General features: G+C 35.7%; 1 protein-coding gene across 1 annotated transcript in view; it reads left to right on the top strand.

Annotated features, from left to right (window-relative positions):
• Positions 1–8,520: 8,520 nt before the first annotated feature.
• Positions 8,521–16,405, top strand: part of LOC148956797 (solute carrier family 53 member 1-like) — a 40,711-nt gene continuing 32,826 nt past the window's right edge. Inside the window, exon 1 of the mRNA XM_089087346.1 lies at positions 8,521–8,640. The gene's annotated coding sequence lies outside the window, so the exon portion shown is untranslated. The remainder of the gene's footprint in view (positions 8,641–16,405) is intronic.

Genomic DNA, 16,405 nt, shown 5'->3' with positions numbered 1-16,405 from the left:
GGGGAGTCATTGCTTAGGTGGGGGCAGGGTAGATTCCTAAAACAGAACATTTTAATAGACAAACTGCTTGCTCTCCATGAGGCTTCAGATAAATGTTGAAAGAGGTAGGGGGAATAGGAATTAATTAAATTGTTTCGCTATACAGCAAAATGCTACATTCTCATTTCTACCAGCACAGAGGTGGATAGCAAGACAGGTCATCATCAGCCCCGCCAGGAAATTTCTTTGGGGTGGCAAATACTGCAAGGAACTTAGTTTTCAGCAATTTTAAATAGTATTATTTTCTTTTCTAGTTCTATGAAGTACTTCAATGTATTTAAACAAATCTATGTAATATATTTACCGATAAGGAAATCCTATTTTAGAGGTTGTGATGGCTTCAGTTATGTAGAAGATCAAAATTCTCACACAATTCCCATCCACAAAAATAATAATACTTCTGTTCTTCCAACCGAAAGTATTTTTTATTAATATTAACAAGGACTTCTTACCCAAATTACTATTCATCGCCAAGTTTTTAAGCAGCCTATATTCAAATTTTATCCAAAATTGAAAATTTAAACGTAGGACGGTACTAATACACGTACAATTATGGATTTACACATTTTAAAAGCAATTAACCAGGGATTTAAGGGACAGGTACCTCGAATTATATCTTGGTTAGGCCTGGGTATGATTTTAAAAACGATCAGAAGTTAAATAAAAAAAAGGAGCTTTTCAACTGAAAGCAAGAAACAGATTTGAAACCAATTTGAAAAGATTATTCTTTATATGAAATGGGATGTCTCCTCCTTAGCTTCTTACTCTTTACTGTGAAGTTTGGTTTTTTTTTCCAAGTTTCAAAGAAAAATTGCAATTGGAAAGATAAGATTTTTCAAAGAACTAAAAATACTTTTGTTTAATAAGCAAGGTGTTGAGAAGGGGGCATTCCAGCTTATATACAGAGTAATTTACATTTGTTTTAACTTTTAAACTTGCTCCTTTCTCTACCCGAAAACACTTTTCTATACTTTCGAATTCATATTGTGAAGATATGATTTCTTACGAATATAGTATTTTTGGTAATGAAGAAAAAACGACTAACAATTTGATTACCTCTGTTCGTATATTGATTGGTAATTAAACAGCTAGTAATAAAGAACTGTGTGTACGGGGTGACCCTGCTCAAAAGTAGCCGAAACTCTAAAAAACTGAATTTTGATACCAATTGATATATCAAAAGAAATTATTATGCTGATTCCAAATATATACGTTTCATTAAGTTTAGTTTGACCCATCAAAAGCTACGAGCCAGGGAAAATTTGTCTGATTTTCAATAAAAAGGGAAAGACCCCCTTGAAGTTATATAATTTTAATGAAAATCACACCATCAGATTCAGCGTATCAAAGAACCCTACTGTAGAGGCTCCAAGCTCATATCTGCAAAAATGTGAAATTTTGTAATGTTTGCGAGAAGAAAGATCACGGATGCGTGTTTACTTGTTTTTGTTTTTTTTCATGGGTGATCGTATTGACCCAGTGGGCCTAGACCGTCGATAGAGGGTTAATTCTAATGGAAATAAAAGATTCTAGTTCCCTTTTTAAGTGACAAAATAATTGGAGGGCAACTAGGCCCCCTCCCAAGTCCCCTTTTTCCAAAATCGTCCGATCAAAATTTTGAGATAGTTCTTTTCTTCAGCATAGTTGAAAGGCCCAATAAATATGTATTTAAAGATAAAATGGCCCCCTTCAGCCCCTGGGAAAGGTTTTTAAGTTATAAAATTCACCCATTGCTTTATTTGTTATTGGGAATATGCATACATTTTTCGGGTTGGGAGGAGGAATTTTCTGCTGGGAGGATTTTACATGGGGAGAATTTTCCATCGAGAGGGAAGTTTCCAGGGGGGTGAACTTTTCAGGGGAAATTTTACACTTGGTGAATATACCAGAATTTCCCAGAATTCAAGCCCGTTTTCACTACCCTTCTTCCAAAAACATTTGATCAAAATTAGACATTTTGTTCAAAATTGTAAAAACGTCATGAAGTTTCACCGCAATATCTTCCTCATTTGTTTTCGTTAACCCAGGATATAGCCCTCTACCCCCCCCCCCTACTCAATCATAAATACTACATGGAAACAATCCATAAATTGCATAATTTTTCAGTCTTACCCCAGGGTCTGTTGGGGGCGAGGCATAACAGATATATGAATCTGAGTTGTCAGGTACTTAGCCCCGTTCTCCTCAATTACTTTCCGACACCCCTTTCAACAAGCCCAGAAAGTTTCACCTTAATACCCTTGGCTCTTCTAAGGCTATTGCTGATAGAAATTTTTAACAAGCCACATGCAAATAATATGCTCTGGTGTTGATTAAAAAAACCTTTTTAAAATTGCCTGAAAGCAGTCACAATTGGAAGTGGTCACAGTCGCAAGTACTTGTAGTCAAATTAATGAATGGTCATAGCCGTTGCTAAAGTATCAGCAGTATTAAAAAATAATTATAAGCCATTAAAAAATACCCCTCAACATTCACTAACGTTTCGCATTGACACCCTTAGTATTTTGGATTACATGTGGTTTGAAACATTCCCTCCTTTCTTAGTGATAAATCCTGTGTGTAAGTAGTCGAAAAAATGCATAATTTAAAATTGCCGAATAATTTGCCTAATAATAACCGTATTCTTTATTGTCAATATTTTATCAATCATCCTTACGTTTTTTTCTCTAAATAATTATTGTTCAAATTTTATTCCTCCTTCCATATAACCAGGTTGCGCACAGTGGATTTTTATTTAGTTCGAAATGCCCCTAAGCATCCAATGAAGTTTCATATTTATAACCTTACTGTTTTGTGACACAACCAGCTTCGAACATTTTTTTCTTTCCTAATGACAAATCCTGTGTAAACAATAAAAAAATTGCATAATCTATAAACTGTCAAACAATTTACCCAAAATAATATGCGTGCCGGCAGGGGGGCCATGCCCCCCCTTGGACAATTTGGTACTCTAAACTAATTATAAGGAAACCAAAAGAAAGAGAGCAGAATAGAGAAAACCCATGGAAAAAATGTGTGTTGCTCCATTGTTGGCTGCCTGCCAATAGATTTTGACCCTCAATAAGGCAAATACAAGTTCTAATTTGTGACTGAGTGACCATTCTCTAGTTTTCCAGAAACAGTTTTGCTATATGATTTGGTTCGAGCCACAACAACAAAAAAAATAATCAAATTCTTCATAGTAACGAATGATAAGTAAATAACGATCCTTGTCAACAACGAAAGTATAAGAGCCTGTCTATTGATAACATTAAATCAAAGAATCAGCTTCTTATGGTGATCCTAAATATGTATTTGTTAATTAGTAAAAAGGTGTCAAATATATTGGTTTTTGGTAATAAAAATTAAATTGAAAATATTTAATGAAAATTTTTGTGTGATTTTCTAAATTTTAATTTTAACGTGTTACTTTGACCAAACTACTTTGATAATACGTTACTTTTTATAAGCACTGAGTAGTCTAAAGACATTAAAAATTTGGTGTTTGATAACCAAATTCAAAACTGTCAATATTGTTAAAAAATATCCGTCCAACGCTTCGAAATTGCTCAACAGAACAGACATCTGGGAGTTTATATCTTAGTTTTTGTAAGTAGGCTATTTTTTCTCTATTTTTTTATAATTACTTACTTTTCTCATTTTTGTATACTTTTACTTTAATTGATATATTTTTTCCATTGCCCTTAGAAAAATATTTGTCTCTAAGCATCACTAAATAAAAGAAAAAAGCTTTTTCGACTGAAAGTAAGGAGCAAGATTGAAACTTCAAACAAATAGAAATTTTTACGCATATAAGTGGGGTTGCCCCCTCTTCAACTCCTCGATCTTTCCGCTAAAGTTTTTTGGCACTTTAAAAAAAAGTTCTGTATTGCTCTAATTAAACGACCTTTTTGTTTCAGTAATGGTTTTTAAAGAATTGGGACGAAATTGAAAGAGCGAGATGTTGAGAAGGGGGAAAATCCCCTCATATACGTAATAATGTCTCCTTACTTACCGCCAGTTATCATGAACTGTTTGATTAACATCAAAATCCAAACAGAGATAATTGAAATATTAATCTTTTTTCTGCGTTACAAAAAGTATTGCATTCATAATTCTTTACAGTCTCACAAAATGTAATTAAACAAATGGAAAATATTTTTCATTTAAAGTAAGGAGCAAGTTTAAAACTCAAAACAAATTGAAATTACTTTGTATATAAGAAGTACTGTCTCCCTTTTCAACAACCTGCTCTTTAAACGAAAGTTTTTTAATGCTTTGAGAAATCTTTTTTTTTTAAATTGCAAATTTTCTTTAAAAATTTGAACAAAAGCCAAACTTCACAGTAAAGAGTTAAGGATGGAACAGAATTTTGATCTTTTAAATAACTGAAGCCATCTCAAGCTCTGCAATAGGATTTTCTTATCGATAAATGCATTGCATTCATTTGTTTAAATACATCGAAGTACTTCATATAAATAGAAAAAGAAAAATATTACCATTTGAAATTGCTGAAAACTAAGTTCCTAGAAGTATTTGCCACCACAAAGAAATATACTGGTGGGGTTAATGATGACCTGCCTTGCTTTTTCTCCCTTCTCTGCTGGTAGATATGGGAATTTAATATTTTAGCTGTATAGAGAAACATTTTAATTAATTCCGACTCCTCTACCTCTTTTAACATTTATCTAGAGCCTCATGAAGATTAAGTAATGTGTCCATTAATATATATTTTTTTATGAATCTACCCTATCCCCACCTAGAGAATGACTCTTCCCCCCCCCCTCATTGTAGCTGATACGCAATTACAGATCAATAATGTAGCCTAATTTCATTACAAATAAAGTGAATCAACTTGGTTGAATCCTGTACTGCCACCGTGTGGCATTGCTTCTTTTACAACTAGAAAGCCTAAGATATAGTTATTTATACTTTTAAATCAATTAGCTTCTCAGAATTTTAAATTGATTGCAAATTCATCCTCTTTGGGGTAAAGTTGTAGTTTTGTGCCCTAAAACAGCAAGAAAACAAGACTTTCCCCTGGTCCAATCTATACGGTCACTTAAAAAAAGGAGCTTTAAATTTACGTTTGTATGAGCTTACTCCCAATTATCTTGGACCTTTGGTTTGATTAAATAAAAAAACAAGTTTTTTTTAACTGAAAGTAAGGAACGACGTTAAAACTCAAAATGAACAGAAATTATCCCGTATATGAAAGGGGCTGTCCCCTCCTCGACGCCTCGCTTTGTACGCTAAAGTTTGTCACTGTTTAAAAAAATAGATTTGTGAGAAAGTCAAACTTTAGCGTAAAGAGCGAGGCATTGAGGAGGGGACAGCCCCTTTCATATACGGAATAGTTCTGTTCGTTTTAAGTTTTAACGTCGTTCCTTACTTTCAGTTAAAAAAACTTATTTTTTTTTTAATTTAATTTTTGAACGTTTTTGAATTAATGCAGGTTTTGATTTTCGCTCACCGTAAATGAATAATTAAAAAAAATGGAGTATGAGTTTTACTTTTATTTGGTTAAATGGCTTTCTCGAAACCTGTTTAATTTTATTTACGAACGTTTTTATTAGTAATAAATATACGTAACTTACGAATTAACTTACGTAACGAACCTCTTTGGCTTAAAGAGCGAGGAAGAAGTTTTTAAAGCATCACTATCTATACAAAAACCTTATATGCCCCCAGGGCATAACTTGCAACCCTTGCCATGAGGGCTCTGAGGGAGTTATCATCCTCAAAGACCAAGTTTCTAAAACTTTTAACTACGTTGAAAAAAATGCATATCTAAAAAAGTTTATTGAATGTGTTCGGGGAAAAGGTGGGCGTGAGAGGGGGGCTTAGTTGCCCTCCAATAACTTTCGACAATTAAAAAGGGCACTGGTATTTTGAATTTCCAATCAAATGAACCCTTTTTCAAGTTTCTACGACAAAGCTTTAAATAAAAACCTTATATGACCCCAGAGCATAACTTACAACTCTTGCCCTGAGGGTTGTGGGGGGAATGTCATCCTCAAAAGATATAATTTCCGGACCTTTCAACTACTTTGAACAAAATGGCTATCTCAAAATTGTGATTGGATGTGTTTGGATAAATGTTGGCCGTGGAAGGGGTGTTAGTTGCCTTCCAATCACTTTCGACTATTAAAAAGAGCGCTAGCTATTTCAATTTCCAATCGAATGAGCCTTTTTTGAAGTTTCTACAAGACTTTCTATAAAAAAACATTATATACCCCGGGGCATAACTTATAACCCTTGCCCTGAGGGCTAGGGGGGGCGTTGTCGCCTTCAAAGACCTAATTTCCAGAACTTTCAACTACGTTGAACAAAATTGCTGTCTTAAATTTTGATTGGATATGTTTGGGGGAAAGGTGGGCGTGAGAGGGGGGTTAGTTTCCCTCCAATAACTTTCGACTATTAAAAAGTGCACTAGCCCTTTGAATTTCCAATTCGAATGAGCCCTTTTTGAAGTTTCTACGACAAAGCTCTCTTTAAAAACCTTATATGCCCCCAAGCCATAACTTACAACCCTTGCCCTGAGGGCTGTGGGGGACTCTTCTCCTCAAAAAGATAATTTCTATCTGGAAATCAACTACGCTGAAAGAAATGGCTATCTCAAAATTTTGATTGGATATATTTGAGGAAATTGTGGGCGTGGAAGGGGTGTTAGTTGCCTTCCAATGATTTTTGACTATTAAAAAGGGCACAAGCCACTCCAATTTCAAATCGAATGAGCCCCCTTTGAAGTTTCTACGACAACTCCTTCGATATGAAGTGTCCTAGTCTAGAACCAAAAAATAAATAAATTATAGATTGTGCCTACATCGTTCTTTACTTAGGCAGCGCGATTGCGCTGCCTATGATTTATCATTAAGAGGTCACGGAATTGGAATAAAAAAAGTCTCAATTCTCGAACTTGGTTATGTCGAGAAAAGCTCACAAAGTCAATGAATTTCAAATTGTGACATGCGTGTCTGATAAGCTTGATTTCTCTGCTTTTCAGGGGTTACTTACGTTAATTCGGAACTAATGAATAATCGAAGCATACTTTGAAGTCGACTAAAAATTTAATTTGAAGTTTTGTAGTATATAAGAAGCTTGACAATTTCTGATCGTTTTTTTAAATAATACTGGGAAATCCGGTACCCCCTTCATAGTAATGTCCCTTCCCCCATGAAAACTTCCTCCATGAAAAGATCTTCCCACGTACCCCCGATCCCCCCCCCCAACTACTAAAAAAAATCCTGAAAACCTCCTGAGAACCTCCTGAAAACTTCTGTATACTTCCCAATATCCAATACTATATGTAAACAGTGGGCAAAGTTCATAACTTGCAGACCTTTCCCCGGGGACAGTGGGTAATTAAATCATCCTCAAAGACATAGTTATTGTGTCTTACGACCATGTTGAACAAAATGGTTATCACAAAATTTTGATCGGGTGACTTACGGAAAAAATTAGCGTGGGAGGGGGTCCAGTTGCCTTCTATTTTTTTGGTCACTTAAAAAGTGAACTAGAACTTTTAATTTCCATTCGAATGAGTCCTCTCGTAAAATCCTAGGACCACTGGGTCGATGCGATCACCCCTGAAAAACAAAAAAAAACAAGCATCCGTGATCTTTCTTCTGTACAAAAATACAAAATTCCACATTTTTGCTGATAGGAGCTTGAAATTTCTATAGTATGGTTCGCTAATACGCTGAATATGACTGTGTGATTTTCGTTAAAGTTCTAAGACTTTTAGGGGAGTTTTTTCCTTTTTTCGAAAATAAGGCAAATTTTTGCGTAAATTTTGATGGGTAAAACTAAATGTGATGAAACTTATATATTTGAAATCAGCATAAGAACCTGATTCTTTTGATTTATCTATTGGTATCAAAATTCCGTGTTTTAGAGTTTCGGTTACTATTGAGCCGGGTCGCTCCTTACTTACAGTTGGTTTCAACGAACTGTTTGATAATTGTCATGATCTGCAAAAACAAAATATATATTTACCTAGAGCAGAACAAAAAAATTGAAAGCTCTGCTGCTAGCTAGAAGATAATTGATCGAAAAAAAAAAATGTATTTGTGCGTGGTAGAGTATAAAAATGGGAAACATTATAAATTGCTAGGCAGTTTTAACTCTGCTAAAGAAACGCATCCCGGGAAGGACAGAGCTGCTTCTTTTACCAATACCTTGTCAAACATGGTCTTGAAAAAGGACGTTCCTAGGAGAATAAAGGCGTAAGGACGTTATAGAATAAAGGCGATTAAGGTGGTCTTTTTTTCTATGCTTCTTCGCAAACTGTAATTCTAAGAAAAATGTGCCATTAAAAAGACCGTAAAAAAGTGTCGCATTTGCATAACTTCGCAAACTGTAATTCTAAGAAAAAGGTGTCATTAAAAAGATCGTAAAAAAGTGTCGCATTTGCATAACTGGGTGGGCTTGACTACTAAAAGAAAGAAAAATGTCTCTGAAAAATTTGAATTTCCTTTAGTCTGAGTTAAGACTCAGGAGCCTTGTGACATTTTCTGTTCGGTTGGCCGTGAACAGAAATAACATAAGTCCAACCATAAACAAGAAGAAAGAGAAGCGACGGATATAGAAAGGAGAAGAGGGAGAGGTACCACAGAGAAGGTAATCACATTGATCAAAATTCATTTAAACGTTAATACGTGCAAAATTTTGATTTGCTGAGATAGCAACAAAAAAATAATGTTTAATGTCTTTTTTTTCTATAGGAGTCAATAGTTGGTTATTTTAAACCTCGTCAAGTTGACCTGAAAAATAAAACATAATATTGTTCCTAAATTATTCCATCAATGTTCTCTGAGAACTCGGATAAACTTACATTCTTTATTCATTCAAATCGTTGCAGTAGAAGTAGGAAATAGTAACAGTAGTAGCCAGGCAAAATAATGTACTACGTATATTGTACCTACTTTAACAATAGGTGCGATCTCGCAAAATTTTATTCAACTTTTTCCGACCGTACTATCCTCTTTGAGTCTGGTCTTCACTCTTTGCTTCAAGAAAGTGATCTGAATAAAATCTATATTTGTTATTTCCTCTTGTAAAAGTTTCTTTTTTATTACCTATGTTCTTGCCCGACAAGAAAATTTAAATTAACTGCTTGGTTAAGCGCAACTGATATTATGTGTATTCTATGGCATAATCAACAGGATATTACATTTGAATCGTCCTTAAGGCTGGGCCCTTATTACCTTGTTAAACTGCGGGAAGATAAAAAATATCAAGGAGATAGTTGACAGTCTTAACACAGAGAGGACAGAAACAGTTATTTTATTTGCTCAACTGTTTTATAGCTATGTTTTTCGCAGCTTTTTTTTCCAATGTCAATTTTGTTCAGCTTGGTCACTAAGTCTAACAGATATGCCTCGAGTGATGTCATGTCCTCCACAGCCCCTTGGCAAGGATAGTAAATTATGTAATTTGCCCGTTGTTTACACATAGGATTTGTCATTAAGAGGTCACAGAATTGGAATAAAAAAAACTCAGTTCTTGAACTTGGTTATGTCAGGAAAAGCTCTCAAAGTCAAAGGATTTTAAAATTGTGACATGCGTGTCTAATAAGCTTGATTTCTCTGCTTTTCAGGGGTTACTTACGTTAAAGTGGAACTAATACATAATCGAAGCATACTTTGAGCACTAGTCGACTATAAATTAAATAAGAAGTAAATTTGAATTAAATTTTGGCGGGAAGTATTTTACTTGGGGAGGGGGGGGGGGGAGGAAATCATCTAGCATCCCTTTTTAGGTTAGTTAGTGTGAACAGAAAGAACGATAGCATTTGTAGAGATCAGTGCCAAATATTTATTGTCTACTTAGTTCGTTTTGGATGGATTTTGTCAAGCTTCTTATATACTACAAAACTTCAAATTAAATTTGTAATCGACTTCAAAGTATGCTTCGATTATTCATTAGTTCCGAATTAACGTAAGTAACCCCTGAAAAGCAGAGAAATCAAGCTTATCAGACACGCATGTCACAATTTGAAATTCATTGACTTTGAGAGCTTTTCTCGACATAACCAAGTTTCGAGAATTGAGACTTTTTTTTATTCCAATTCCGTGACCTCTTAATGATAAATCATAGGCAGCGCAATCGCGCTGCCTAAGTAAAGAACAATGTAGGCACAATGTATTATTTATTTATTTTTTGGTTCTAGACTAGGACACTTCATATCGAAGGAGTTGTCGTAGAAACTTCAAAAGGGGCTCATTCGATTTGAAATTGGAGTGGCTTGTGCCCTTTTTAATAGTCAAAAATCATTGGAAGGCAACTAACACCCCTTCCACGCCCACAATTTCCTGAAATATATCCAATCAAAATTTTGAGATAGCCATTTCGTTCAGCGTAGTTGATTTCCAGATAGAAATTATCTTTTTGAGGAAAAGAGTCCCCCACAGCCCACAGGGCAAGGGTTGTAAGTTATGGCTCGGGGGCATATAATGTTCTTATAGAGAGCTTTGTCGTAGAAACCTCAAAAAGGGCTCATTTGAATGGAAATTCAAAGGGCTAGTGTCCTTTTTAATTGTCGAAATTTATTGGAGGGCAACTAACCCCCCCTCTCACGCCCACCTTTTCCCCAAACATATCCAGTCAAAATTTTAGATAGCAATTTTGTTCAACGTAGTTGAAAGTTTTGGAAATTAGGTCTTTGAAGGTGACAACCCACCCCCCCTAGCACTCAGGGCAAGGGTTGTAAGTTATGCCCCGGGGTATATAATGTTTTTTTTTTATAGAAAGTCTTGTCGTAGAAACTTCAATAAGGGCTCATTCGATTGGAAATTGAAATAGCTAGCGCTCTTTTTAATAGTCGAAAGTGCTTGGAAGACAACTAAAACCCATTCCACACCCACCATTTATCCAAACACATCCAATCAAAATTTTGAGATAGCCATTTTGTTCAAAGTAGTTGAAAGGTCCGGAAATTATATTTTTGAGGATGACACACCTGACAGCCGTCAGGGAAAGGGTTGTAAGTTATGCTCTGGGGTCATATAAGGTTTTTATTTAAAGCTTTGTCGTAGAAACTTGAAAAAGGGTTCATTTTATTGGAAATTCAAAGTGTTAGTGCCCTTTTTAATTGTCGAAATTTATTGGGAGGGCAACTAAGCCCCCCTCTCACGCCCACCTTTTCCCCAAAAACATCCAATAAAATTTTTAGATACGCATTTTTTTCAACGTAGTTAAAAGTCTTGGAAACTAGGTCTTTGAGGATGATAACCCCCTCAGAGCCCTCATAGCAAGGGTTGTAAGTTATGCCCTGAGGGCATATAAGGTTTTTGTATAGATAGTGATGTTGTAAAACTTCAAAAAGGGTTATTTCGATTGGAAATTGAAAGGGCTAGTGCCCTTTTTAATAGTTAAAAGTGATTGGAGAATAACTACCCCCCTCTCACGCCCGTCTTTTCCCCAAACACATCCAATCAAAATTTTGAGATAGCCATTTTGTTAAGCGTAGTTGATTTCCAGATATAAATTATCTTTTTGAGGAGAAGAGTCCCCCACAGCTCTCAGGGCAAGGGTTGTAAGCTATGGTTTGGGGGCATATAAGGTTTTTATAGAGAGCTTTGTCGTAGAAACTTCAAAAAGGGCTCATTTGAATTGGAAATTCAAAGGGCTAGTGTACTTTTTAATAGTCGAAAGTTATTGGAGGGCAACTAACCCCCCCTCTCACGCCCACCTTTTCCCCAAACATATCCAATCAAAATTTAAGATAGCAATTTTGTTCAACGTAGTTGAAAGTTCTGGAAATTAGGTCTTTGAAGGCTACAACCCCCCCCCCCCTAGCCCTCAGGGCAAGGGTTATAAATTATGCCCCGGGGTATTTAATGTTTTTTTTTTATAGAAAGTCTTGTCGTAGAAACTTCAAAAAGGGCTCATTGGATTGGAAATTGAAATAGCTAGCGCTCTTTTTAACAGTCGAAAGTGTTTGGAAGACAACTAATACCCCTTCCCCGCCTACCATTTATCCGAACACATCCAATCAAAATTTTGAGATTGCCATTTCGTTCAAAGTAGTTGAAAGGTCCGGAAATTATATCTTTGAGGATTACATTCCCCCACAGCCCTCAGGGCAAGGGTTGTAAGTTATGCTTTGGGGTCATATAAGGTTTTTATTTAAAGCTTTGTCGTAAAAATTTGAAAAAGGTTTCATTTGATTGGAAATTCAAAGTGCTAGTGCCCTTTTTAATTGTCGAAAGTTATTGGAGGACAACAAAGCCCTCCTCTCACGCCCACCTTTTCCCCAAACACATCCAATCAAATTTTTTAGATATGCATTTTTTTCAGCGTAGTTAAAAGTTTTGGAAACTAGGTCTTTGAGGATGATAACCCCCTCAGAGCCCTCATGGCAAGGGTTGTAAGTTATGCCCTGAGGGCATATAAGTTTTTTGTATAGATAGTGATGTTGTAAAAACTTCAAAAAGGGTTGATTCAATTGGAAATTGAAAGGGCTAGTGCCCTTTTTAATAGTTAAAAGTGATTGGAGAGCAACTACCCCCCTCTCCCGCCCGTCTTTTCCCCAAACACATCCAATCAAAATTTTGAGTTAACCATTTTGTTAAGCGTAGTTGATTTCCAGATAGAAATTATCTTTTTGAGGAGAAGAGTCCCCCACAGCCCTCAGAGCAAGGGTTGTAAGCTATGGCTTGGGGGCATATAAGGTTTTGATAGAGAGCTTTGTCGTAGAAACTTCAAAAAGGGCTCATTTGAATTGGAAATTCAAAGGGCTAGTGTACTTTTTAACAGTCGAAAGTTATTGGAGGGCAACTAACCCCCCTCTCACGCCCACCTTTTCCCCAAACATATCCAATCAAAATTTAAGATAGCAATTTTGTTCAACGTAGTTGAAAGTTCTGGAAATTAGGTCTTTGAAGGCTACAACTCCCCCCCTAGCCCTCAGGGCAAGGGTTATAAATTATGGCCCGGGGTATATAATGTTTTTTTTATAGAAAGTCTTGTCGTAGAAACTTCAAAAAGGGCTCATTGGATTGGAAATTGAAATAGCTAGCGCTCTTTTTAACAGTCGAAAGTGTTTGGAAGACAACTAACACCCCTTCCCCACCCACTATTTATCCAAACACAGCCAATCAAAATTTTGAGATAGCCATTTTGTTCAAAGTAGTTAAAAGGTCCGGAAATTATATGTTTGAGGATGACCCCCCAATCACCCTGACGGCAAGGGTTGTATGTTTTGCCCTGGGGACATATAAGGTTTGTATTTAAAGGTTTGTCGTAAAAATTTGAAAAAGGTTTCATTTGATTGGAAATTCAAAGTGCTAGTGCCCTTTTTCATTGTCGAAATTTATTGGAAGGCAACTAAGCCCCCCTCTCACGCCCACCTTTTCCCCAAAAACATCCAATAAAATTTTTTAGATATGTATTTTTTTTCAACGTAGTTAAAAGTTTTGGAAACTAGTTCTTTGAGGTTGATAACCCCCTCAGAGCCCTTATGTCAAGGGTTGTAAGTTATGCCCTGGGGGCATATAAGGTTTTTTATAGATAGTGATGTTGTAAAAACTTCAAAAAAGGCTCAATCGATTGGAAAATGAAAGGGCTAGTGCCGTTTTTAATAGTCAAAAGTGATTGGAGGGTAACTAACCCCTCTCTCACGCCCGTCTTTTCCCAAAACACATCCAATCAATTTTTTTTAGATAGCCATTTTTTTCAACGTAGTTAAAATTCTTGGAAATTAGGTCTTCGTGGATGATATCCCCTCAGACCCCCAAGGGCAAAGGTTGTAAGTTAAGCCCTAGGGACATAAAATATTTTTATAGATAGCGATGTTGTAAAAACTTCAAAAAGGGCTCATTCGATCGTAAATTGAAAGGGCTTGTGCCCTATTAAATATTCGAAAGTGATTGAAGGGCAACTAACCCTCCTCTCACGCCCACCATTTTCCCAAACACATCCAATCAAAATTTTGAGATAACCATTTGGTTCAACGTAGTTGAAAGTTTTGGAAATTAGGTCTTTGAGGATGACAACCTCCCCCCTCCACAGCTCTCAGGTCAAGGGTTGTAAGTTATGCCCTAGGGGTATATAAGGTTTTATAGAAAGTGTTGTCGTAGAAACTTCAAAAAGGGCTCATTCGATTGGAAACTTAATAGTCAAAAATTTCGATTTAATAGTCAAAAGAGATTGGAGGAAAACTAACACCCCTCCAACACCCACAATTTTCCCAAACATATCCAATAAAAGTTTTGAGATAGCCATTTTGTTCGACGTAGTTGAAAAGTCCGGAAATTATGTCTTTGAGGATGACAAATAGCCCTCAGTGCAAGGGTTGTAAGTTATGCCGTTGGAGCACATAAGGTTTTATAGAAAGCGTTGTCGTAGAAATTTCAAAAAGGGCTCATTCGTAAGGAAATTGAATGCGCTAGAGTATTTAATAGTCGAAAGTGATTGGAGGGCAACTAACGCCCCTCTCATGCCGAACAATCCCCAAACACATCCAATCAAAATTTTGAGATAGACATTTTGTTCACCGTAGTTGAAACTTCAGGAAATTAGGTCTTTGCCAGTGTTGTCGTAGAAACTTCAAAAAAGACTCATTTAGTTGGGAATTGAGAGGTCTATTGCCCTTATTAATAGTCAAAAGTGATCAGAGGGCGAATGCCTCCCCCCTCCCCATACCCATCATGTCCCCAAACACTTCCGATCAACATTTTGATATTGTAATTTTCTTGAACGTAGTTGAAGGGTCCAGAAATTGTGTTTTTGAGTATGACAACCCCCACAGCCCTCACGGCTAAGGTTGTAAGTTATGTCCTGGGGGTATATAATGACATATAGAAAGTGTTGTCGCAAAAACTTCAAAAAGGACTCTTTCGATTTAAAATTGAAAGGGTTATTGCCCTTTTTAATGGTCGAAAGTAATCAGAGGGAGAATCACCCCAACCCCATCATTTCCCCAAACATTTCCGATCAACATTTTGCCATAGCCATTTTGTTCAACGTAGTTGAAAGTTCTAGAAATTATGTCTTTGAGGATGACAACCCTCCCCCAATAGCCCTCCTGGAAAGGGTCGTAATTTATGCCCTTGGGGCATATAACGTTTTTATAGAAAGTTTTGTCTTAGAAGCTTCAAAAAGGGCTAATTCGATTGACAATTGAGAGGACTACTGCCTTTTTTATTAGTCGAAAGTGATCAGAGGGCAAATGTCTCCCTTCACACCTATCATTAACCCTAATACTTCCAATCAAAATTTTGATATAGCCATTTTGTTAAGCCTTTCAGAAAGGTCTGGAAATTATGTCTTTGAGGATGACGAAACCCCCAGCCCTCAAGGCAAGGGTTGTAAGTTATGCCCTGGGGACAAATAAGGTTTTTTATAGAAAGTGTGGTCATATAAACTTCAAAGGGGGCTCATTGGATTTGTAATCAGACGCTTTAGTGCTCTTTTTGAGAATCAAAGTGATCAGAGGGCAGCTACCATCTCCCCTTGCACACACGTCATATTGTCCCGAAATGCGTCTAATAGAAATTTTAAGATATCTGTTCTATTCAAAATAGTCTAAATATAATTCAATAAGGCTTTTGGGGCTGAAACAAACCCCAAACATTAGGGGCAGGGGTTGTAAGTTATGCCCAAGGGGTATTAAAGGTTTTTACGGAAGGGATGGTTGTTGAACTTCAGAAGAAGCTCAGTCTTTCTCCCTGAAAAAGACCATGTCAATATAAAACGAACAGAAATTAAATAAAAAAAAATTTTTGGATAAAATAAGTTTTTCAAAAAAAAGTCAAGAACTACATTAAACCAAAAATAAACAAAAATAGAATCAAATAATCTACCAAGCATACAACTACCACAAATCAGTATCAAAAAATAAATGAAACCCAAAACAAACAGAAATTAAAATAACTCAAACTCAAAACGAGCAGAAATTAATCTGAGTAGGGTTCTAAACCCTATGCTTTCTAAAAGCTAGAATATAATGTGTACTTTACCGAAAAAAATGTTGTAATTGTTTTCACTTTTATAACTTTAAAAAATCAAAAGTTAATTAAGATTTTAAGGAACAAATATCAGCAAATGTATATTAAACGGACAATGGTCATTTTTTTTCATTAAATTCATTTGAATTTTTTTCAGTTTTTTTTTTCAGTTTCTTATTTATTTTAATTTCTGTAATTAAAATAAGTCAAACTCAAAACGAGCAGAAATTAATCTGAGTAGGGTTTTAAACCCTATGCTTTCTAAAAGCTAGAATATAATTTGTACTTTACCGAAAAAAATGTTGTAATTGTTTTCACTTTTATAACTTTAAAAAATCAAAAGTTAATTAAGATTTTAAGGAACAAATTTCAGCAAATGTATATTAAACGGACAATGGTCATTTTTTTCAGTAAATTCATTTGAATTTTTTTCA

The sequence above is a fragment of the Artemia sp. Qi Xiang Cuo genome, chromosome 1 (assembly GCF_049724085.1).
Source record: "Artemia sp. Qi Xiang Cuo chromosome 1, ASM4972408v1, whole genome shotgun sequence".
Lineage (NCBI taxonomy): Eukaryota > Metazoa > Arthropoda > Branchiopoda > Anostraca > Artemiidae > Artemia > Artemia sp. Qi Xiang Cuo.
Note: the sequence above shows the minus strand (reverse complement) of the source record. Positions and strands in the feature narration are given on the sequence as shown.